Genomic DNA, 23566 nt, shown 5'->3' with positions numbered 1-23566 from the left:
CTCCTCTACCTCTACCTCCTCTACCTCTACCTCCTCTACCTCCTCTACCTCTACCTCTTCTACCTCTACCTCTACCTCTTCTACCTCTACCTCCTCTACCTCTACCTCCTCTACCTCCTCCTCCTCTTCCTCCTCCTCTACCTCCTCCTCCTCCTCTACCTCCTCCTCCTCCTCCTCTACCTCCTCCTCCTCCTCCTCTACCTCCTCCTCCTCCTCTACCTCCTCTACCTCCTCCTCCTCCTCTACCTCCTCTACCTCCTCCTCCTCCTCTACCTCCTCCTCCTCCTCTACCTCCTCCTCCTCTACCTCCTCCTCCTCTACCTCCTCCTCCTCTACCTCCTCCTCCTCTACCTCCTCCTCCTCTACCTCCTCTACCTCCTCCTCCTCTTCGTCCTCCTCCTCCTCTACCTCTTCCTCCTCCTCCTCCTCTACCTCCTACCTCCTCACTTTCTCAGTAGTAGTAACCAGTTACCAGTAACCAGTGTACCGTTGACTCAACGACCAACCGTCTCTGCCTGAGTCACTATCTGAACTCATATTGCGCTGACCTGGCATTATTCAAGACCCTCTATGGGTACGTGGGCGGCCAGCCAGTCAGTCAGTGTTACGAGAGGAGCGAGTGAGATAGGTACGGCTGTAAGGGCGCAACCCACATTACCTGTAATTATATGTACTACCAACCTACGTGAGTATTTCTTACCTAATCCACGTGTCGAACTCCCACATGATAAATGGTGGCAGCGGTGGGATTGAACTCTTGGATAGTCAAGGTCCATCTGGCTAACCTTCCAGTAGATTGTTTGTTCTGGAATAAGGGTATCAGTGGAGCATGGTCTGTCAAGACATGAACAGAGTACTGATAAATAATGTCTCGGAAGTGCTTTAAAGACCATACTATTGCTAAAGCTTCTTGCTCAGTTACTGTATAATTACGTTCAGCCTTTGTAAGGACTCGGCTAGCAAATGCAACTGCGTTGTACTTGCCATCGGTCTTCTGAGCTAGTACGGCACCTATGCCAATTGAACTAGCATCAGTTGTCAGATAGAAGGGCTTAGAAAAATCTGGAAATTTCAAAATTGGAGCAGAAGTTAGCTTTTCTTTTAGAGTGTGGAATGCTCTTTCTTGATGGAAGGTCCAAACAAAAGGAGCATCTTTCTTAAGCAACTCAGAGGAGCAGCTATGGAAGAAAAATTGGCAATGAAGGATCTATAAAAACCTGCTAAGCCCACAAAGGATCTTACGGCATCAGCAGTTTTGGGAGTTGGAAAATTTAGTACTGCAGTTACTTTACTTTGGTCAGTCGTAACCCCTCTAGGAGTGACTACGTGACCAAGAAACTTAATTTCTGATCTGAAAAATTGACATTTAGACAGTTTGATCTTTAAATTGGCTTCTTCAAGCTTACCAAGTACTACATCAAGTCTTTTCAAGTGTGTATCCACGTCTTTAGACATGACGATTACGTCATCTAAGTACACCATAAGTGCATTACCTATGAGACCTCTAAAGATATTAGTCATGAGCCTTGAGAACGTGATAGGGGAAGATCGTAATCCAAACGCCATACGGAGGAAGTGATAATGACCTGTAGGAGTGGAGAATGCAGTTAGCTCTTGGCTGTCCTCGTGAAGAGGGACTTGCCAAAACCCTTGTAACAAATCTAGGGTTGAAAAGACTTTATCTCCGATATTACGTAAAAGATCACCCAGTACAGGGAGTGGAAAGCGATCTGGAATGGTTTTCGCGTTTAACTTCCTAAAGTCAATTACTGGGCGCCAAGTACCATCCTTCTTAGGTACTAGTATCAAGGGTGCATTCCAAGGTGAATTGCTAGGTGCAATAACTCCATCATCAAGCATTTGATTGATCAATTCTTCTGCGACAGCAACTTGTGAATGAGGCATTCTGTACGCAGGTATGTAGATAGGTCTAGTACCAGGTTCAAGTGGAATACGATGGGACAATAAGTTCGTTATACCCATCTTCTCACCTGGTAAAGCAATGGCTTTACGACGTTTGTTCAACAGAGTCAACAAACGCTTGACTTCATCTGGGAAGTCAGTGGGAGCTAAGTCTTTCTCCTCAACTGGTGGAACAGATTGATCCAGTGAAGTGGATGAGGTCTCCCCGGCAGAAATAGCACCGACCCACTGGTCAGGTGACAACTCATCCTCTACCTGAACAGGGTAAGGATAGTGAACAAGGTCAACAAGATTGGTATTTGCTCTGAGGCGAACACTGTGACCAGAAGTGTTGGCCAGGTAGAAATGGATCTTACTATCTCTTACAACATGTAAGGATGGTTCAACAAATAGACCTTTTACTTTGCAAGAATCACTGTCAACTAGGACGTTATCACCATCTGGAACACTAGGAACAACTACAGACACTCTAGTGAGAGCACTAGCCGCAACAGACGTCTTTCTGCAGATGGCATGTGACATCAACAAGCTCTCAGTAGTAGTAACCAGTTACCAGTAACCAGTGTACCGTTGACTCAACGACCAACCGTCTCTGCCTGAGTCACTATCTGAACTCATATTGCGCTGACCTGGCATTATTCAAGACCCTCTATGGGTACTTGGGCGGCCAGCCAGTCAGTCAGTGTTACGAGAGGAGCGAGTGAGATAGGTACGGCTGTAAGGGCGCAACCCACATTATCTGTAATTATACGTACTACCAGCCTACGTGAGTATTTCTTACCTAATCCACGTGTCGAACTCCCACATGATAACTGAACCTTAACTCTTGCGCCTACCATACCATGCTATCCTCACTTGTGATGTATTAACAAGACAAACACTGCAGCGGAGAAACATTGTCTGAATATATTTTCCTGTTCCTGCCACTTGTGTATCAGTCATTTACCAGGACCAGCTTAACACAGGGGAGGTCTACAGCAAAAATTCCTAAACACCTGTACGTCCTTGAATAACGACAACCTAACATGAGGGACCATATGACCGTCCCTGAGAAAATGGCTGGACTACTGAGAGTTATTTAATATCTAAAAGGAACCAGTGAGTCTCCACCAATATATTTCTTCACTCAACCAACAAGGAATTGTAAGCCTTTCTTGCCCTTATATCTGCAGTATTTGATCTATCTTTAGTCCTTAGAATCTGAAGACAACACGAGTTGGGGTCGAAATATGCAACTTAACTTTCTTGATTTTGTCTCATGCACGTGCGCGTGTGTGTGCGTGTGTGTGCGTGTGTGCGCGTGCGCGTGTGTGCGTGTGTGCGTGTGCGTGTGTGTGTGTGTGTGTGTGTGTGTGTGTGCGCGTGCGCACGCATACTTAATCACCTATATATATACTCACTTATGAAGTTACAGGGGTCGAGTCTCATTTCCTGGTCCCACTCTTTGCTGGCTGCTACTGGGTAGGCTGCTGGCCTCAAGAGCCTTATCATACCTCTTCTTAAAGCAGTGTATGGACCCTGTCTCTACCACTTCACTGTCCAGGGCGTTCCACTTCCTGACCAGGAGAATCCTTCCTAACATCCTTGTTATTCATCTATGTCTCTGTTCACCCTATTAATTCCCCTTAGTAATTTAAACGTTATTATCATATCAACGTTAGTCTTTTTCTTTAATATCTTGAGGCTTAGTTCCATTAATCTGTTCTTATATGGCATACCACTTAGGGATTAAACTTAGTGTTCAGTTTCTTGGCAAAGCTGACCAGGTGTGGGTTCCATTCTGGTGCTGAATACTCGAGTTTGAACCTGACGTACGCCCTATATAGTCTCGTGAATGAATTATCTTTTAGATTTATGAAAGCAAGTCTTAAATTTGCTAGAAATGATTTATTGTAGCAATATACTTTCTGACTGAGTACACTGTCTAATTTACTGTCTTCTCTTTCCAACTGCACTCATTCAGAAATTCCCTCATGCCGGTACAATCTCCTCTTTCAAAGTTTAGTTTCTCTCATTCTTTTAAATCTCTCTCTCTCTCTCTCTCTCTCTCTCTCTCCCTCTCTCCCTCTCTCTCTCTCTCTCTCTCTCTCCCTCTCTCCCTCTCTCTCTCTCTCTCTCTCCAAGTTTACTTCCAAAATGTATTTGAAACTAATAGCCAGGTGGTTGCTATCAATGAGGGCTTTTTATATTCAAATGTCCCTATATCAGAATTATTCAGAGTGATTAAAAGGTCCAACCTTGATGGGTCATCTTGTCCTCTCTTCTTCCTGTGGTTGTGGCCGTATCATGCTGGTATATAAAGTTCTCTGTTGCTAAAGTCATTATCTTAGTCCTGCACGTTTCTGATCTCTCGTGTCCGTCTAGGTTTTTCCAGTCTGTCTTGTAGGTAATGTCTCTCATAATCAGCAGCGTTGCATTGTTCATGTTGGCTCCTCTGGCCACCTCAGCTAATACATCCACCATTTTTCTTCTATTGCAGTTATATTCATGTCTTGGTTTCTTGCTGTTTAATAGACAGGTGTATCATAGCTATCTCATCTTAGGAATCCTGTCTTTATTGTACCTATGTATTCAGCTGTCTCGCCTTTGTTTATTCTTCTCATCTCAAAACTCAATGGTTTCTGTTCCCTCTCTTTCCTCATACAGAGATATCAAGCTGGGAAGATTCCATCTGTTATTTTTATGAGCTTTGTCTCCATAAGTACTATAATGTTTGAGGACACCTCTTCTATTCTTTCATTCCATCTACATTTGTGTACTATATTTTCAGAATCATTTTTGTTATTGTGTTCTGGTTCTCAGCTTCCTGAATTCCTGGTCCTTGCACACGAGTCGGTGGGGGGGGGGGGTGGAAGTGGATAGGGTGAATGGAAATGTTGTGAAGAGGGACGTGGGATTCAGGGTTGGGGTGAGCTACACCCGTGAGGGAGGTTCTTGAAGGAGAGGACTACGGGTGTAGGAAGAGAGTGAAATATTACTCGTTTTGGGTTGTCTGAGTGTGGCAGGGATAAGGCTTCGAGGTTCTGATGTTCTCAGGTGTTCCCACTGCTTTCTTACTCTGTCCAGGTCCAGGTACAACTGTCATATTAACAAACTGTTTCACAAGTCAGGCTACAGCAGAAGGTCTGGTCTACTGACCAGCGCTAATCCATGCTATTTCACGGGAAGTTGAAATAAAGAAGTGCCAGTTGCATGTTTCCCGGAACTGATATATGGCACAACTTGCAACTTTCTGGCAATATCTGCTTAGCTGTGCCGGAAAGAGGTAGCAAGTGGCTAGCCTCAATGACCATTAAATCTTTGAGACTTTTCCAGAGCTGACAACCTCATTTTCCTTCCTCATCAGTACAAAAATGGGAAAGCCAGGCCTCCTAATCGTTCTACTGTGGTAAAATTAGGTTTAAAGAATGCACTTAATCTTCTGAAAGAGATGTGGTATTTAAAGTAGTACAAAAACGTTTTCCTGGTCTCTCTCCTTTTGTTTCAGTTGGATCCTGCAAGGAATCAAGGCTCCTATTTGGAGAGCATGAAATCACTTCATCAAAGGGTGTCCTGCAAGGGCATCCTCTCGCACCATTTCTCTTCTCTATATCAGTTAGGGAAATCACTGTCAGGCTGACCAGAAAGCTAAACATCTTGTTCCTGGATGATGGTACATTGGCAGGTACAAAGGAGTAAATTCTAGATGATCTTCACCAGGTGATGACACAGGGACAGGAAAAGGGACTCATCCTGAATCCATTCTTATGTGAAATCATCTGTCAGTCAACAAGTGATCAACGCAGAGAGATCAAGACTACCAGGTGCATTAGACACTGTCCCAACAAATAGCGTCTTGCTTGGAACACCTCTGGGAACTGATATCATTGACTCAATTCTCAGCTGATGTCCGCGAGACGTCACAGATTGCACTGCTTTCTTGTCTTCATGTGTTGCGTCCAGTGGACTTGTAGCAGAGATTCACCCTGAGCAACTGAGGGACAATGTTGGTGTTCATGACCATAAGTTAGTTGACGGAGACACACTTCGGGATAATTTAACCAGACCTGCTCCCTCTCAACAGCTACTGTCACACTGGGATGATCTAATAGTGGATATAGCCTCGACAATGCTTCATATAGTGTCGTGGAAGGATAGATCCAGCCTCCTAGGAGTGAGAGCTCCTCATGCAGGGAGCTTCCTATTGGCTGTTCCCAACTCCTCCCTATGCATACGTGTCGACCCACAGACCACCAGCATTGGTGTTGTCATTGTCCTTTCTGCTTCTATTCTCCCTGAACACAGGTGTATTTGCAACAGTGAATTGTGTGCCATAAATCTGAGTGGAAGACTGCAAGGCATGAAGAGACTAATAACATCAAGAGGAGCCTCAAAACATTCGGATGCCCAGCAACAACGGAGCCACTCCAACTATACAGATCTGATAGTAACCAGAAGCGTCCAGAGTGTATCACCCTTCATCCCTGGATAGATAGTAAGCACCAGTGCATCTACACTGGATAATATCTATCTCCAATACACCAGGGAGGAAGGATGGGCAGTTGCCAGCTTCAGGGAGTCCCAAAAGTCTAGAAAATATGGAGAACTTGCCCATAATTGTATGTTTGTTCCCATAAGCTCAGAGACCCTTGGCTCATGGGGGAAGAATGCATCTAAATTCCTTAAGGAGCTGGGAAAAAGACTCATCACGGTAACTAGGGATCCCAGGGCAGCTAGTTTTCTGTTCCAGCGACTCAGTACTGAGGAGCTGAATGAGGTTTTTGCATTGTAATCTGTGACAAACACGTAGCAGTGTGTACCTGAAATATATCCATCAACCCTCATGTACTGTATATGTCATCTTTGAACCAGCAATGTATCTCACGTACCATGTTATAATATACCAACTGGAAACAGAAAAATTAAATATAGGTTGGTAGGGGAAGTGAAATATTCAAATCGCCTCAGGAAGAAATCGAAATATTTTCCCTCGAAGTCTTTTTCCTTTTATCTATTTATCCGAGGCTGTGACTCCCACGATTCACACTAGAAGTTGACCCTTCCTTCCCCAAATATATATGTAAATGTGTGTGTGTGTGTGCGTGTGCGTGTGCGTGTGTGTGTGTGTGTGTGTGTGTGTGTGTGTGTGTGTGTGTGTGTGTGTGTGTGTGTGTGTGTGTGTGTGCGCGCGCGCGCGCGCCGAATAGGAAAAATTGGTCAGTTATCAAGAACTCGTTTAAAATTAAGTCCTTTCTAAAATTTTCTCTTATACGATTAAAGATATATATATTTTTAATTTGTTAATGTAAAAATTAATAAATTAGTACCAATAGAGCCTTACAAAACTTACCTGTAAGCTGTTTTTCCCATTGTCTATATATATATATATATATATATATATATATATATATATATATATATATATATTAAACAATACTGGGATTGGCCAGGAATCAAACCCTCGATCTGAGCACAAAAGTGATCATGGAAGTTACAGGGTTAAGTCTGGTATTGCAAACGGGAGGGGAATTGAATTAGTCTTGTGCCTTACACCCCTGATACCAGCACGTACGTGCTGGTATCAGGGGAGACATGTTCAGTGGTCCTGGGCACCTGATGTTTGAAGCACTGGTGGTCGAGTGAACTAAGTTGTCTGGGAATTTTAGCGGGCTTCTCACAATGCGTGCTAAAGGAGCGAGGGTTTGATTCCCGGCAAGTCACAATATTGTTTGTGTACGCCCAAATTCATTCAAGATTCTTATTCTTTTCTTGGATTCCATTTGATTAATTCCCATGACCATGAGATCACTGCTCTGCAGTTAATAAAATAACTTAAAGATTGTTCGGACTAATATACAAACTTGTTAATTCTTAAAACTCACGTATCCATTGACTCAGGAAACCGTAATGACACGATTGTAAACAACCATACCACGGGTGGGGATAGAACCCACGATCAGAGAGTCTCAAAACTCCAGACCGCCGCGTCTGGAGTTTTGAGACTCTCTGATCGCGGGTTCTATTCCCACCCGTGGTATGGTTTTCTTTTCACCTATCCATTATATTCCGCCACGTTGATTTTAAGCATAAAAGTGGAGGTGGGTGCTAAAAATTTTATGGAATGGGCTGGTGTATCTGGCTATAACATACACATCCATCCATCAAACCTCACATTTATTACACCCAGGAGAGTAGTCCAAGAATCCTGGTGCTCTGTCTCTCGCCCTCTCTCCTCTTCATCACCCCCCCTCTCCCTCGCTCCCCCTCTCCCTCACTCCCCCTATCCCTCACTCCCCGTCTCCCTCACTATCTCCCTTCCTCTCCATCTCCCTCCCTATCTTCCTATCTCCCTCCCTCAGGTTCCTAAATATATAACCAGGGCTAAAGTAATTTTAGCTTGTGTGTGTGAAGTGCAGAGTAACATTAAAGTGTCTAGGTAAGTTGTTGTCTTAATGTATATGCAGGAGTTACTATTGTCATATCACTTATCACAAGTCACCAGTCGCCTGGTGACCCTAGCAGCTGTGACTTGCCTATTATCCCTGAGTACAATACTGTGTGGTTGTCCTTAGCTATATGGAGTGTACAACTTAGCTGGTTGTCCCTTGGCCTGGTAGGTAAGACTCTCGCATCACACAGTGCGTCTGTGGTTCGATCTCCGGTAAGGGTTGAACACTGGACGTGTTTCCTTATTTCTCCTGTCCCCGTTCACCTAGCAAGCAGATAGGTACCTGGGTGTTAGTCGATTGGTGTGGGTTGCATCCTGGAGGACAAAATTTCAGGACCACAATGGAAATAAGACAGTCCTCGATGACACACTGACTTTCATGGATTATCCTGGGTGGCTAACCCTTTAGGGTTAAAAACCCTTTATGATGTGGATTGACTACAACGTATCAGCGTCTAGTTCACTGCGCACCTTGAGTTCTTCCTGGGAATGGTACATTACTGTGCACCCGCAAGTTATCCTGTGAGTGGCTAGACTGTACCCGCAGCTCATCCTGTGAGTGGCTAGACTGTGTACCCGCAGCTCATCCTGTGAGTGGCTAGACTGTGTACCCGCAGCTCATGCTGCGAGTGGCTAGACTGTGTACCCGCAGCTCATCCTGTGAGTGGCTAGACTGTGTACCTGCAGCTCATCCTGTGAGTGGCTAGACTGTGTACCTGCAGCTCATCCTGTGAGTGGCTAGACTGTGTACCCGCAGCTCATCCTGTGAGTGGCTAGACTGTGTACCCGCAGCTCATCCTCTGAGAAGTTGGACCTATATGGGGTTACTAGATTTTTTTTTTGTTTTAACTGCTTTCTCATTTCGCTTATAACACTAGAATGCCTCATCCGATAGGCTTCAAATTTCCAACGCTTGTGTACGATAACTAGGGGCAGATTCGAGGAACACTTAACATGTGCGTCTGCCCTACCTACCTACCTATAATCAAAGTTGTCGAGCCCGTTTCCAGCATCGTTGAATAGCTGCGATAACTTGCCATATCCCCTGTAACATATTTACAACATCCGGGTATCTACCCGTACCCAGGGAATCAATTCCAGGTCACCATCTGGAAATGACCCGGGACAATACCGGGTTACCTATTGTTTACATATGGGTAACTTTGTTGTTGGAAAGTTTATCCTATACAGTAGGCTTTTAATACACCTGATGTCTCTGTATTTGAATAAGCCTACCATACTATAGCCTACTGTGTAGGCGTATATTTCGGAATAAAGATACCAGGCTGTTGCACCTGTGTGTTAATCATCAACTTGTCGGTATTTGATACCATTTTCAACGTATCCTCTGTTGCATTTCTTCAAATTTTTAGAAATATATGTCACTAATTCGACGACTTCAGAGTGACATCCTTAAGTATATACTAGTATATTTGCCAATTTTAAGTAAAATAGGCCCTTTTTTTCTTAATTTCCGTTAAAACTTAATATATTTCTGCGTCTTCTGTATCGCTTCCATGTTTAATGGCGGACGTATCTTATGGCGAGATAATATCCATTTAAATTTAGTTTGCGTGCGGGCAAATTTGTTTATGCAATGTTTTTTTTTTTCTTTTACAAAATTTCGTATCAGTGGAATTAGTGTTCTGGTCTTCTGGTCAGAAATATTGAATAAATAGTTTTTAATTTTATTGATTTTGGTGACCCTTTCAAAATTGTGCCAGAGTCGCCAAGTTGTAAAGAAGTGTTCTCAATTTTAGCTTCCAAGGCTTTCTTTTATACTTTCAGAATTTGTAGGTGAATGGTTCAGAGAACCGACATGTTGATAAATTAGACACATGTGCAACTATTGGGTATCTTTATTGAGGAAACGTTTCGCCACACAGTGGCTTCATCAGTCCATCAAGATTGATGGACTGACCACATCGACTCAAGGTTGAGGGACTGATTACCTCATTCTCCTCCTGTTCTTCAAGTTTCTTCTACGTATGGACTGATGAAGCCACTGTGTGGTGAAACGTTTCCTCAATAAAGATACCCAAGAGTTGCACATGTGTCTAATTTATTATACTTTCAGAATACCATATACGATCACGTTCCAAGGTTCGACCTTGTTACAAGGTGAAGGTTCGTGAGTCAGTAACGACAGGTTTCCTCTGCTCAACGTTAGATCGTTCATAGTTTCTGTGATATAACTTTAGCCTCTCCTGCTTGGCTTCAAAACGTCACCACTCGAGTAATCTACTTAGAAGGAAGCTGATATTGTTAGTGTGTGTAGACGCAGTTTTCCACTTTTAATTTTGAAGCTGTGTTGCCTCTGGAATAAGCTTCTTGAAGGGAGTGTCGTAATGCTGGATAGGGGCTCTTTATCCAAGGAACTGGACTTATCCTCCCCTTGTTTGGAACGAATCTGAATGCCTCAGATTAAAGGCATTAATTACACTGCCTCTACGGGATTAACAATTCATCTCTTTCTGAATAACACTGAACTTTAATTGCTGATGCATCGTGTGACACGGACTGAACGTACCTTGGATATAAACCATACCCCCGGCCGGGACTGAACCCGCGGTCATAGTCTCAAAACTCCAGACCGTGGCGTTAGCCACTAGACCAGCTAGCCACAATAAGATTCATCCAACTAGGTATATTTCTACACCATAGGAAGGTTAGCACAGGCACCACTGTGACCACAACCGCGGGTTCAATCCCGGCCGGGGGTATGGTTTGTTTGCAATCGTGTTATTACGATTTCTTGAGTCATGTTACCTTGGATATAGGCTGTGTAGGTATAAATTTTGAGGGCCTCTCTGCAAAAAAAAAATGCATCTGATGGTCAACTTTAAAATTGGTGATGTCTTTCTCCTCGTAGGAAATTTGATCTTGATTGTAGATTGTATAAGTTTTATTGTGGCAGTTATAATCAAATTAGATTCTCTGAAATAATTGGATAATGTCTCTTCTGATCGGAAAAAAAGTCAGCATTTGATTTATTTGGGTTAACCTAGACATTCAATAAAACTTAATTTCTTAAACAATTATAGTATTTGCTTTGTTTTATAATTATTTCACCAACTGGAGACTTGATCATGCAAGTTCTTTAAACTTATTGTGCTTGAGTATTTTAGGATATTCATATCTCGTGAACAACACCAGACTTGTCTTCAGTATAGTGGACCCCCGGTTAACGAACTTTTTTCATTCCAGTAGTATGTTCAGGTGCCAGTACTGACCGAATTTTTTCCCATAAGGAATATTGTGAAGTAGATTAGTCCATTTCAGACCCCCAAACATACACGTACAAACGCACTTACATAAATACACTTACATAATTGGTCGCATTTGGAGGTGATCGTTAAGCGGGGGTCCACTGTATTTGAAAATTTAAGTCTCATTTGAGATGCGAATGTTTTAATCAGCCATTTTTTTGAAGAAATTGGGATGTTAATTTCCAAACAAGGGACTGAAGTTATGCAATACTTGGATTGTGTATTGTGCACTCACAGCTCTATACATTGAGCACAAGTTTGTGCACCTGCTGCGCATCCTGTGTAAGAAACACAAAAAAGCAGAATTACAGAGAAAAATTCTGACTTCTTTTTCCCACTGTAAACACTGGTTATTTACTGTGCTAAACTCTCGTTCAAAAACATCTGTTTAATGTAGCTAGTGAGAAAGCTGAATATAATTTCATTATTATAGATAATAATAATTACCTTTACTACCAGTACATGTACAAGGTATACCAGTACATGTACAAGGTATACAAGTACAAAGTATACAAGTACAAGGTATACAAGTACAAGGTATACCAGTACATGTACAAGGTATACCAGTACATGTACAAGGTATACCAGTACATGTACAAGGTATACAAGTACATGTAAAGGTATACAAGTACATGTACAAGGTATACAAGTACATGTACAAGGTATACAAGTACATGTACAAGGTATACAAGTACATGTACAAGGTATACAAGTACATGTACAAGGTATACAAGTACATGTACAAGGTATACAAGTACATGTACAAGGTATACAAGTACATGTACAAGGTATACCAGTACATGTACAAGGTATACAAGTACATGTACAAGGTATACAAGTACATGTACAAGGTATACAGAACAGAGCTGACATCAATGACATACTACTATATAGACTTAGTTGTCCAGTCTTTTAGTGTAGTTTTACCAATCACCTTTTATTTCAGACAGAAGGGAAGTGTATATTTTCTCGCGTAAGAGGCTTTCACCCCATTAAATTGGAAGAGATGAACTCAGATGAAGTTGTAATCAACTGTCGGTGAAGAAAGAAAAGGATGGAATTCTCCAACTGTCAGTAGCCGAGACGGTACAGTAACAGACTGTCAGTTAATAGATCGCAATTCGACCCCCCGACGCATCCTTCTGTGTATTCTTAGGAGTTATTATATTATACTTTGAATGTCCTAGAGGGTTACCACGTACACTAAATGGACTTTGGACTTTGAAAATCAGAAGGGAGCTGCCAAGATAATCTTGTATTCTGTGGTTCGATCCCTGGCACCGGTATAAACGTTGCCCCTGTTCACTTAGAAGTTGGTAGGTACTTAGGTATTAGTCTCCTGTTTTCGGTCGCGTCCCAGACAGGTTATACCTTCGAAATGTGCTGTGGCACCATAACAGCTCATTTGGCAGTAAATTTACTGTGAAAACAAAATAAGACAATTCACAAATAATCCGCACATAGACGTTTCGGTCCAACTTGGACCATTTACAAAGTCACACTAACAAGACAGAGGGAGCCAGTATATATAAGACAGGGACGGGACCGAGCGAGGTAGTAGCGCTTGTAAAAGGAGGGAGAGTGGTTTGTCGTAAGCTTCTCTCTTCTATGTGCGTATTATTTGTGTATTGTTCCAGTCACGGTATTGTGCCTTCTTGCTCTTTTAAAGATAATAAGTAGCTCGAATATATTTTGTACCTGGGAGAACATTAGTAAGAGTTAATAAAGAACTTTGAAGTGAACACCCAAGTTACCTTCTTGGAAGAACCTTCTATTCAAATTAATGACTATCGTGGATCATCGGGGATGTCCGGACTTCAGTGAGAATGGGATTTACTTTCTTGTCCTAAGTTTTTCCTCTGCGATCTAAATTAATACCTAGGAATTAAGGCTGAGGGAAATGAATTTCTGTGCATTAGACAAAAGGCATTTAACACGGTGCAGGATATTCGTTGACATTAAAATGCTGGTTAATTTCCCTGGTGACGCTGATATACGGATTAAGGAGAATTTTAATTAAGTAGAGAATAAATTAGTCACACCTTGAAGTATCAGCCTTGAAACTCTTAAGAGAACATCGACTCTAAATTGTGTACTGCTTATAATTTTAGAGAAAAAGGTAAGTGTTGTAAAATCTCTGTCGAGTTTGTCAAGTCTTGATAGAATAATTAATATAATCAATTATTTCTACAATAATACAACGTATACAGTATAACTTGAGAAGTACTACCTCAGGGACTCCTGTCCAAAGATCAAGACTGCCCTCTTGGGCTGTGTTGTAAAGTTGCAGCTAAGATAATCCATCACAGGGAAGCACTTCATGAGCTCCTCAAATCATTAGATAACCTACAGGCTATTGTAGAAGGCCAGTGCAAGCCTGCATCAAGTGACGTAAGCTGCTCAGCTGATGGTGACACTATTGACAAAGACTGGAAGTCCCACACTGAGCTTAACTCAGGGGTAAATAACTGGTGGAATTCTGTCATCGCTAAGGTCCCACAGACTGACAGAGTTCAAAACACTACCTTTGGGAATTCTAACACAATTCCTCTGACCACCACAGAGGGAACAAATCCTCTTCCCAGCAACGAGGGAAGCCTTGGATCTGTTAATTCTCCTACACCTGACATCTCTGCTTCAGCCACTGTCAGTCCACTAGACAGTGCACATACCATCTCTGATCCTACACCTGTCAGCACACCTGCCGACACTATTCCAGCATCTGGCAGCAGTGCTTCATCGGCAAGTTATGAGTCAGGATTTTCTCCACCAGAGATTGGTGCAGTTAATAATCAGGGAACTATCCCTGCACCTGATCACCTACTGCGCCAAAGTACGAACAGCAGGGACACATCTATCAGAACTGGTAGAGAACGGGGTAGAGGACGTGGAAGAGGACGTGGAGGAGGAACACATCTACAGCCGTCTCACCCTCCACTAACACAGTCCCAGCGGCAGAACCTGAGGACAAATCAGCAAAACACAGGAGGTGCAACAAATAGTCCACCCTCCCAGGCACCTAGGCAGTGCTCTCGCTGTCACCGGTAGGGGCACACCAACAACTACCTGCGAGATACCAGGTGTAATTACTGCTACAAGAAAGGACATCAGGAGGACCAGTGTCGGAAGAAAAAGGGCCACCTCTTTAGAGACCTGTTCTCGGAACAAGCCAGCAGGATCTCTAAATTGGTGAACACACACGTCACCCACTCAGCAACTCGTATCTCAGTTCAACAGGTGGTATTGTGCCTTATACAAGACCACAGACCTACATCCCTGCAGCTGCCTCAGTACCCTACCTCTCTCAAGGGCAGGCACCTTACATACCTTACAAACCCACCACCTCAAGCTGACCACATCATGAGAAGCCAGTCTATCAGCATCCTGTCGGCCAACATTAGAGGTTTCATTACTAATGTTGGAGAGCTCACACATAGTTTCTTGAACACTCGACGTCCCGACATGATAGCTGTTGTTGAAACATTTTTGGATGACAGGACTCCAGAAAATTTTGCAGGAATTGTTGGCTACACCTCATGGATGAGAAGAGACAGGCAAGGGCAAGGAGGAGGTGTTGCTGTGTGCTTCTCTAAAAGTGTTCATGCCCAGCACATTGATGTTGCCATCCCTACTCATCTTGAAATGTTCTTCAAGCTATGCACAAACACTAGTGCCACTGTACTAGTATGTGCAACGTACAGACCTCAGTGGCAACATGCAGTCCCCATCAACTTCCTAATGGAAAATGTGGACTCCCTTCTGCTACAACACAACTGTCAACACACAATTGTTGGTGACCTCAACCAACACCTTATACAGAGGGACTTTGATGGCCTTCTTACAGTATTTGACATGAGAAACTTTGTTGATTTCCCTACTCACATCTCTGGCTCCTCCCTTGACCCAGTAGTGAGTGATCTGGCAGAAGGTATAGTCACTTGTCAACCCTCGGCTACGTTGGATCATCTGACCACAAGGCTGTTTTTACGACATTGAAGATCCCAACAGAACGAGGTGAGGAGTCCACATGCACAACCTGGCTATGGGAAAGAGGTAATTGGCCAGCCCTTCGCTCTGAGCTCGCCACCACCGATTGGAATGCTCTTCTCCAAGGGTATGTTGACAACCAAGTGAAAGCCTTCACAGGACACATCCTTAATCTACAACAAGAACGCATTCCTCACTGGCAATATGTGACGAAGCCTACAGATCAGCCTTGGTTTGGCTTTCGTTGTGGAGAGGCTGCTACTGTTAAGTACAAGGCATGGCGAAGGTATGAGAGACATCCTACCACCTATAACAGAAACTTGCATAGGCAAGCCTGTAGGCATATGGGTGACGTTCAAAAGTGGGCCATTGCTAAATGGGAGGTGGACACAAAAAGAAAGCTAGCATCAGGTAGGGTAGGCTCCAAAACCTGGTGGTCCCTGGTCAAGGACAGACAAGGTTATCTGCCTGATGAACTCATTCCACCTCTAAATCGACAGGATGGGACCACCTCTACTAGTAGTCAAGAGAAGGCGGACCTCTTTGCCGAACACTTTGTTACCAAAATGCAAGTTCCTGATCCAGCAAGGGACCCTCCTTGGCTAGCTGCAAGAACTGTGTCAAAACTGTCAGTGGTGACAATAAGGCAGGAGGAGGTGCATTTCCTTCTTAAAGATTGCTGAGAAGATGTGCAGACCAGCTAGCAGCACCTCTAACTCGCATCTTTCAGCACTGCCTAGTACAGTGTAAATGGCCCTCTCTGTGGAAAGAGGCAAATGCAGTCCCTGTTCACAAAAAGAAGAGCAGAGCAGAAATCAGCAACTACATACCAGTGTCACTCCTGTCAATCACTGGTAAGATCCTTGAGACAATCTCAAGACAAGTGACAGAGTTTTTTGACTATCACTCACTACTTTGTGATCGTCAATATGGCTTCAGGAAAGGTTATTTTGCTGCTGATCTGTTGTTAAACCTCTCCACTAAGTGGCACCAGTCACTGGATGGACCCAAAGTCAGCTGTGTGGTAGCACTGGACATTGCTGGTGCTTTCGACCGGGTGTGGCACCAGGGCCTCTTAGCAAAACTTCAAGCACTGGGAATTGCAGGCTCTACACTGTCTCCTCAGTGATTACCTTCATGGTAGATCTCTAAGTGTAGTTCTCAATGGAACGGAATGAGCAAGACATCCTACTAGGACAAGTGCTCCACAAGGAAGCGTGCTGGGACCATTGTTATGGAATTTCTTCTTCAATGACCTTCATCTCATCCCAGAATCTCAAGCATATGCAGACGACTGTACGCTGACATTCACTTAATCACGAAAATAAATGCCAACTGCTCTAAGCTACATCAATCACCAGCTAATAGCTATATCAGCTTGGGAAAATAGATGGCAAGTAACATTTGCACCTGAGAAAACGCAAATGATGATGGTAATGCTGGTGCAGTAGTAAGGATGAATGGGAGGGTGTTGGCACCTGGAGAAGAAGTTGATATCCTTGGGGTGAAATTTGACTCCAAACTGACCATGAAGAACAGCGTTGTAAATCTTGCAAACAAGGCAGCCAGGAAGCTTACAGCACTTCGCCGTATCTCGCATCTGCTTGACAGTAGGGGTTGGAAGATTCTGTATGAGGCACAAGTACGCTCACACCTTGAGTATGCTCCACTTTCTTGGTTTGCCTGCCCCCCCCCCCCCTCCGTCTCATCTGCGACTGCTTGACAGAGTAGAGAACAGACTAAGACGTCTCATCTCTCGCCTGGATAGGCCTGTCATTTCAGCAGAGCCTTCAACACATGTGAGATGTGGGTGGCCTTACTGTTATGTACAAGGCCAATATCGTCAAAGTATCACACTTGGATCCACTTCGAGGACAGCGTGAAGCAAGCTTCTATACCACAAGACGGGCAGCCAGCAGCAACTTCACTCTGGCTGTACCCTTCTCCAGAACATCACTTCATCTGAGATCATTTATCCCCAGGATGACAAGGACAAGAGTCATGCAAATTGTCAACTCTGGTGTACAGTAGCCAGGACAAGTCATGCAAATTCCAAAATTCCTGAAACTGGTGTAATAACGGTTTAAAAAGCCTGTGCTCGGTGGCGTCAGACGTCCCAAGAAGGTGGCGCCTCCTGGACGATGGAAAGTAAAACTGATGTATGTATGTACTCACCTAATTGTGGTTACAGGGGTCAGGACTCGGCTCCTGGCTCCGCCTCTTCACTGAGTGCTACTAGGTCCTCTCCCTGCTCCATGAGCTTTATCATACCTCATCTTAAAGCTATGTATGGATCCTGCCTCCACTATGTATGTAGATACACATCTGGTTTAATGTGTAAAATATCGTGAAGCTTTAATTCCCATTAAAACACGTTTAATAAATTTGAAAGACAGTTGAGGATAGATAAAACGTTTTCCAACGAGTTTTTCAGTCCTGAAGAAGTCACTCGGGGGCGAAACGTTTCCTGAACGGTACACAAGTGTCATTTTTCCACACCTTGGAAGTATCACCAAGACCATTTTTCAATAAATTTGAGGGTCCTTTAAAATTTGCTAAATAAAAAAAACTAGCTGGAATTCACCCAATAACTGGAGAATGACTCTTCTGATCGGCATCAAATTTTCAGCCCAGGTGTGTTTTCCAGAAATCAAATTTCTCGGTGTTATTGGGCGTCTTAAGTTCCATTGTGTAAATTGTAATAATCAGTAATATTGAGTTTTCATTCAATTTAAAACTGCCTCTTGTGGTCAACTTCAAAATATTATTGTTGATATTTTCCATAAGATAATTTTCACAACAAGTTTAGACTGATAAAAATTTGAAATTTCACACTGGTAAAAATTTCACATTGGTAAAAATTTCACACTGGTAAAAATTTCACATTGGTAAAAATTTCACACTGGTAAAAATTTCACACTGGTAAAAATTTCACACTGGTAAAAATTTCACACTGGTAAAAATTTCACATTGGTAAAAATTTCACATTGGTAAAAATTTCACATTGGTAAAAATTTCACATTGGTAAAAATTTCACATTGGTAAAAATTTCACATTGGTAAAAATTTCACATTGGTAAAAATTTCACATTGGTAAAAATTTCACATTGGTAAAAATTTCACACTGGTAAAAATTTGGTGTTGTTGGATTTAGAGAAATTAATGGAGAATGACTTTTCTGATAGATTTCAAAGTTTGTGTTCTGGTGTTCCTCATTACGAGTAACTCTGACTTTCACTATGGTGTATATTTTAATTAGCATATTTTATTAAATGGTTTCCTATATAACTAGAAAATGCCTTTTGTGATAGACTTCAAACCCTCAAACATTTAAAAGTTCATAAAAATATCTCAAATGGAACTAAACCTTAAAACAAAAAATCAAATATTTTTACCTGTAGGAATGTATAAAATTTTGGTAGAATAAACTGCAAGAAACAAGACGGAAAACAAACAGTCATGAGGTTTTAGTTTTAACGGGTTTAATGAGCCTTTAAATGTTACATTTGCAAGCTAGTTTATATATATATGTCGTGCCGAATAGGCAGAACTTGCGATCTTGGCTTAAATAGCAACGTTCATCTTGCCATATAGGACAAGTGAAAATTTGTGTATGCAATAATTTCGCCAAAATCATTCTTAACCTAACGAAAAAAATATATTTCACTGTGTTTGTTTAGTATTAAATTATTGTAAACAAATCTAAAATATATTTAGCTGGGTTAGGCTAAAATAAATTGTACTTCTTATAATAAGGTTAGGTAAGTTTTCTAAGTTCCTTTTGGTGCAAAATTATAAATTTTTACATCAACATTAATGAAAAAAAATATCTGTAAACGTATAAGAGAAAATTTTAGAAAGGACTTAATTTTAAACGAGTTCTTGCTAATTGACCAGTTTTACATATTCGGCACGACATATATATATATATATATATATATATATATATATATATATATATATATATATATATATATTAAAGTAGTGATGAAGGCGGCTCAGTGGCTCATGCGGCAGAGTGGCTTCCTCCTGAAAAGGGCTGCGGCTGAGTGGCTCCTTTTCCTGGGTGACTCCTTTTCACACCTATATGTTAATGACCTTTTTCACACCTATATGCTAATGACCTTAACCCCACCCACGACCCCCACCCATGACCCCACCCACGACCCCACCCACGACCCCACACCCGCGCCCCCCACGCCCGCGCCCCCCACGCCCGCGCCCCCGCGCCCCCACGACCCCCCACCCGCCCGCGCCCTCGCGCCCGCCCGCACCCCTCGCGCCCGTCCATCGCGCCCGCCAGCGCCTTCTGCTGTGCCTTCTGCAGCGTCGTCCGGATCGCTCCCGCTCCCCGAATTTTTTTTCGATTTTTTTCAATTTTTTTTTTTAATTTCATTTTCTTATGATCTCCACTTCCTCGAATCAAGTTTTTTGGATTGCCCCTCCCACTTTCACCCCCACCCCAAATTTTTTCGAATTTTTTCTCGATAATACAAAGACTCCAATTCCTTGGATCAAGGTTTTCTCGATACCAAGTCTCCATCTCCTCGGATCAAGTTTTTTGGATTCCCCCTCTGGGTATAAGCATTCAAAATGAACTCCCACTTGCATCCCAATTTTTTTTCTCGATAATACAAAGACTCCAATTCCTCGGATCAAATTTTTCTCGAAATCAGTCTCCATCTCCTTGGATCAAGTTTTTCTCGATAATACAAAGTCTCCAATTCCTCGGATCAATTTTTTTCTCGAAATCAAAGACTCCATCTCCTTGGATCAAGTTTTTTTTCTCGATAATAACAAGACTCCATCTCCTCGGATCAAGTTTTTGGATTCCCCCCTCTCAGGGTAAGCATTCAAATGAACTCCTATGGGGCATGGTGCTTTCTCTTACTACAGGTCTAAACAAGTGTGACGTCACCCCCATACCTGTTTACTCGGCGGTCAGTGACGTCACATGATGACCTCACACATACAGGCTGAATCTTGTCGACTTCCCCCTATGTCAGTGACGTCACGCGATGACCCCCACACACACAGGCTGAATCTTGTCGACTTCACCATCTCAGTATTACACATTTCATATACAACATAGGGAAAACATTTTCACTCTTAACCCAGGATAATCCAAATAATTTCACATTTTTTTTTCGTTAATACCCACAACAATCCACAAATTTCTTTACAAAATACAACACAAGTCTAGACATTTTTCTCGTTTTAACTATTTCATCTCAGGTCACTCCCCACGAAGTAACCTTCTCTCTCTCCTCCTCCCCACCGTCCCCGAACCCTCACACTCCAACCAACACCTCACAATTTTCACTCATAACCCCCCAATTTTTCTTGTTTTAACTATATCATCAGAAAGTCACCACAACACTTATAACCACTTTTTCGATAAATTCACTAGTCACAATTTCACATATTACGAAGTTAATACGCACACACACCTCACTTTACTTTGAACACCTTCAAAACACTCTCATAAATCATTTGAATACTCACAAAAATACATTTGAACATTTCCAAACTACACTGAAACACTTCCAAAATATCATTTTGAATACTCCCAAATAAGATTTGACAGCTCTAATTTATCTGCACTTACACATTTCATTAAATTACAACTCATCCCCCCAAACTCCTCCAAATCACCTCTGAATACTCCCAGAACACCTTCATAAGTACTCTTGCACATCATTTGAACACCTTCAAAAACACCTTTGAATAACCTCAAACCACCATTTGAGTACTCACAAATACACCACTGAATACTACTAAAACACCACTGAATACACTCAAAACACCACCAAAATCACCATAAACTAAGATCAACACCCACATCCCACAACACCCACATCCCACAACACCCACAACCCACAACACCCACATCCCACATCACCCACAATTTTTCTCGTTTTAACTAATTTCATCACAGTCACAACAACAACAACCCACAACTTATAATCACTTTTCAACAACTCTAGTTCGACAACAACACCCACATCCCACAACACCCACACCCCACAATTTTTTCTCGTTTTAACTAATTTCATCAGAAAAAGTCACATCAACAACCCACAACTTATAACCACTTTTTCGACATCACTAGTTCGACAACAACACCCACAACCAACAACACCCCACAACCCACAATTTTTTTCTCGTTTTAACTAATTTCATCAGAAAAAGTCACAAAAACAACCCACTTATATCATCTTTTTTGGTATCTCTAGTTCGACTACAAGAATAAGACATACACAAAAATACCACAACACTTCCACCAACATCTATAACATAACATGAACACTATAACATATCACTATCACAAAAAAAAATACACAGACACCCACATCTTATACATTTCAATCACAAATTTAAGACATGAGACATACACACCAAATCTAAGACATTCACCTCCAACTAAGACATACACATCTTAACTAAGACATACACCAAAAACCTATACTTGACATATTGCGGTATGAATATTCATACCGCATTTATGTTGCATATCACATTTCCTCATCCACATCATCCCTAAAACATCCTTCCTTATTCATTCCGTATATCTCCTAGAGTTGTTTTAACCCCGACGGCCCATCACGACGTAGGAGCCAGAGCAACCATCACCACTCCAACACCACCTACTACACTCTGGCTCCTACGTCGTGATGGGCCGTCGGGGTTAAAACAACTCTAGGAGATATACGGAATGAATAAGGAAGGATGTTTTAGGGATGATGTGGATGAGGAAATGTGATATGCAACATAAATGCAGTATGAATATTCATACCGCAATATGTCAAGTATAGGTTTTTGGTGTATGTCTTAGTTTAAGATGTGTATGTCTTAGTTGGAGGTGAATGTCTTAGATTTGGTATGTCTCATGTCTTAAATTGGTGATTGAAATGTATACGATGTGGGTGTCTGTGTATTATTTTTTTGTGATAGTGATATGTTATAGTGCTCATGTTATGTTATAGATGTTGGTGGAAGTGTTGTGGTATTTTTGTGTATGTCTTATTTTTGTGCGAATGTTTAAAAAATAAGTGTTTTCAGTGATCATAGTAGTTTTGAGATGCATGATCATAGATTTTTGGTGATCTTGGTGATGAGTGTTGATAGATGACGGTAAACATGTTATGGAATTGGTGATCGTGATTTTTGTGTGAATAATTATAAAAATGTGTGTTTTCTGTGATCTTGGTGGTGGGGTCATAAAATCTGGTAATCGTCTTGGATATAGTGTTCTTAGATAATATAGGGTACAACAGGTTGAAACAAGGTTGGTTGGGTGTGATGTTACCAACCACCAAGTAACACAACGGGAGTGTGACGTCACTGGAGGTGAGCTTGTCGGTCCTGTGAGGTGTGACATCGTGTGTTGGTGGTAGTGAGGTGAGTGCACTTAGATATTGTCAAATATGATTTTTTGTGTGAAATGTTTATAAAAATGAGTGTTTTCTGTGATATTAGTGATTTTTGAGGTAAGTGAACATGGGTGATTGTTGTTGGTGGTTGTCTTAGATTATGTGTGTGTACAAGATATGTTTTCAGTTGGTGATCATGTACTAAGTGTTTGCGTATTAGGTTTGTGTTCATGCTTTTTTTTTTATGCGCCAAATGGGGAGAGAGTTCTTGGTTATAGTGATTTGAGGGGATTTCTATAAAAAGGATGTTAGATGGTGATGTTAAACTTAGTTTCTGGTGATTTTGACGGTGATTTGGTAGTATTCAGTGGTGATTTGCTAGTAATCAGTAGTGGTTTGGGAGTATTCGGAGGTGTTTGATGGTGTTTTTTTGAAGGTGTTCAAATGATGTGCAGAGTATTTTTTGAAGAAGATCAGTGGTGTTCAGAGTTGGTTCAAAGTTAGTCAGTGTGTTAGATATGGTAATGTCTCATGTCATAAGTGTATGAGTTTTTTTTTTTTGTGCTAATGTTGTAAAGTCTGGAGAAT

The 23566-nt window shown here is 42.0% G+C and overlaps 1 protein-coding gene across 4 annotated transcripts in view; it reads left to right on the top strand.

Annotated features, from left to right (window-relative positions):
- The window catches only part of LOC128698406 (limbic system-associated membrane protein-like), a 599709-nt gene that overhangs the window by 110280 nt on the left and 465863 nt on the right, over positions 1 to 23566 (top strand). The window contains exon 2 of one of the 4 annotated variants that reach the window (XM_070104500.1): positions 12566 to 12705. The exons of 2 other annotated variants lie outside the window; for them this stretch is intronic. The gene's annotated coding sequence lies outside the window, so the exon portion shown is untranslated. One more of the 4 variants, XM_070104502.1, reaches the window with a different exon arrangement.

This window comes from Cherax quadricarinatus, chromosome 92, assembly GCF_038502225.1.
Source record: "Cherax quadricarinatus isolate ZL_2023a chromosome 92, ASM3850222v1, whole genome shotgun sequence".
NCBI classification, from domain to species: Eukaryota; Metazoa; Arthropoda; class Malacostraca; order Decapoda; family Parastacidae; genus Cherax; species Cherax quadricarinatus.
Note: the sequence above shows the minus strand (reverse complement) of the source record. Positions and strands in the feature narration are given on the sequence as shown.